Source organism: Choloepus didactylus, chromosome 1, assembly GCF_015220235.1.
Source record: "Choloepus didactylus isolate mChoDid1 chromosome 1, mChoDid1.pri, whole genome shotgun sequence".
In the NCBI taxonomy this organism is placed as follows: Eukaryota; Metazoa; Chordata; class Mammalia; order Pilosa; family Megalonychidae; genus Choloepus; species Choloepus didactylus.
In genome coordinates, this window is record NC_051307.1 from 167,528,775 (window position 1) to 167,531,453 (window position 2,679).

At 35.8% G+C, this 2,679-nt stretch overlaps 1 non-coding gene across 1 annotated transcript; it reads left to right on the plus strand.

Annotated features, from left to right (window-relative positions):
* Positions 1-2,327: 2,327 nt before the first annotated feature.
* LOC119510400 lies at positions 2,328-2,432 on the plus strand. Its single transcript, XR_005211913.1, has one exon. It is a non-coding gene; the product is annotated as a U6 spliceosomal RNA (small nuclear RNA).
* Positions 2,433-2,679: the final 247 nt, after the last annotated feature.

The following is a 2,679-nucleotide window of genomic DNA, read 5'->3' on the forward strand; positions in this document are numbered from 1 at the left end:
AGACTGGCCAACAGGAGGGTCCCCATGTGCTTGTTAATCAGCTTTCTTGATATATAAGCTGACTTTCAGGAGTTTGCATTGCTCCAAGTGTGAAGTTGATTGTGAGCCACACCTGGGTGATGGAGAAACAGAAGTTACAGAGAAGGCTGTGGTGAGCCAGACATTGCACCATAGTCCCCTGAAGAACAACAGTCTGTATAAGCCTTGAGCATCTGATGTCAAAGGAAGTTCCAAGCAGGCGAAGACTTTGGCATCCAGAGAAAAAACTCTGGATCCAGATTGCTCAAATTCAAACCTAGACACCACTGCTTACTGGTTGGGTGACCTTGGGCAAGTTATTTAACTTCTTTGTACCTCATTTTCATCAATTGTAAAATGGGGATAATAATAGCACTTACTTCAGATGGTTGTGAGGACTAAGTTAGTCAATCCACAAAGTGGATTTTAGAACCTTATCTGGTATATGGTAACCAACATAAGAAAAAAAATTTAAACTCTGCAGGGCTTGTGTCCAAGCAAATGAGAAATTTTACCAAAAATTGGTGAAAATGTGTAGAAATGTCAGGAAACATAGGCAGGTAGTAGGAACTCAACAAATAATAGGAAATATATGCATCAGGTTGGGGGCAGATGCATCCATTTGCATGTACACTATTGCTTCAGTCTTACCATGAATCAGCCTGCTGTGCTGAAACTTAATATCACTAAATTGGTGAATATTTATTGACTTCCTGCTCTAACTCTGATGGAGCATCTCTCAAGATTTAATGTCCCATCCAACCCCTAGTTGAAGCTTTTCTAAAAGAGAATTGAATTCACTTGATGTTTGACCAAATATTTGAACAAGTTTTTTAAGAACCAATTTGAGAAAATTTCCTAAAATCCTATTTTCTCCATTGGTAAAATTAGGAGATAATATTCTGCATAATAAGAATATTCTGAAGAATAAGTACAAAGTTATATTAGTTATTATTACTTACGATTTCACCTTTGAAAATTTTGACAGGGTTATATAAGAAAAAATGTGCTTAACTGCTTTGAGGAATTAGATCCCATTTTTTAGATAAACTGTAAGTCTTTTAATAAATATGGGATTCATTTATCTAAATTAATATTATAGATTGAGTATACAGCACTACCATGAAATCATCGTGTTAAAAAAATTAAGTCTGAATCTGATAAAGACTCTAGATCCAACTACTAAGATACGAGAATACAGGAGTCATAAGAGCATGTTAAATGACACCTTGGGAATGCAACCAACAAAATCCAGACTTTAGGAAACTCTATAGGACAAATGATGTGGTTTCTTCAACAAATAATTTGCAACAAGAATAAAGAGAGAGAGAGAGAGAGAGAGAGAGAGATGAAGGGGGAATCTAAAGATCAAAGAGATTGAAAAGACACACCCACCAATTACAATGTGTAGGCCTTGTGTGAATCCTGATTCGAACAAACTGGAAACAAGGAAAGAAAGTAAGAGAGAGACAACCAAACTTTTACATTTATGAAACAGTTGGAAATTTGAACACTGACTGGATATTTTATGATATTCAGGAATTTTTGTTCCTTTTAGGTATGATCAAGTTATTGTGGTTATGTTCTCTTAAAAAGTCTTTATTCAGATATATACTGAAATATATACAGATAAAATGATATGATGTATGGGATTTCAAAATAATATTGGGTGGTTAGTGGGTGGTAGAATAAATTAAACGAGATTAGCTATGAGTTGATAGTTGTTGAAGCTGTTGATGGCTTTATGTGGTCCATTACACTATTCTCTTTATTTTTATATATGTTTGAAATTGTTCCTAAAAAAAGGTAGAATAAAATAATATTTTATAAAAACCAGAAAAATCATTTTGTCTCAGACTCTGTAGTATCTAGAAATGCAACCTATTTTTAGTGTATTTACTGGTAATATGATTTTACAAGTAAGGGGAATCTTGTCAGGAAGGTTCTAGAGGATGTATGGAAGTTTCCATGGATGCACGTGCAAGAATACTTCTTGGCATTAGCATTCAAAAGATATTTGTTAAGCACTTAGTATGAGTGAGGCATCGTGCTAGGTGCTGCCAACAGGGTGGACACAGTTGTGACCTCTTGGAGCTTACATTTTAGTGCCGTCTGAGACAAGCCTTAAATTAATGTTGACATTGGGACATGAGGAGATAAAGAATTGAGTGATGGGGACTGGGGGAGGGGTAATTCATGATTTCCACACCAAACCATTGCTGACTTGTGTCCAGGCCCCTCTGGAGCTTTCCTTAGGGCTTTCCTGACCCAGAAGGGAGCTGCATTCACATGTTAAAACTGACCCTCATGCTTGCTTCAGCAGCGCATATACTAAAATTGGGATGATACAGAGAAGCTTAGCATGGCTCCTATGCAAGGATGACAGGGAAATTCATGAAGTGTTCCATTTTTTTTTTTTGGTTACTAGAATAAAAATAGAAGTAAAAAAACAACAACCATAGGACTGTATAACACAAGCAGTGAACCCTAATGTAAACCATGGACTATAGTTAATAGTACAATTATAATAATGTTCTCTCATCAATTGTAAAAAAGGTACCACTCTAATGCAAAATGTTAATAATGAGGGTAGGTGTTTGGGAACTCTACTTTCTGCATGACTTTTCTGTAAACCTACGACTTCTCTAATAAACAAACTGG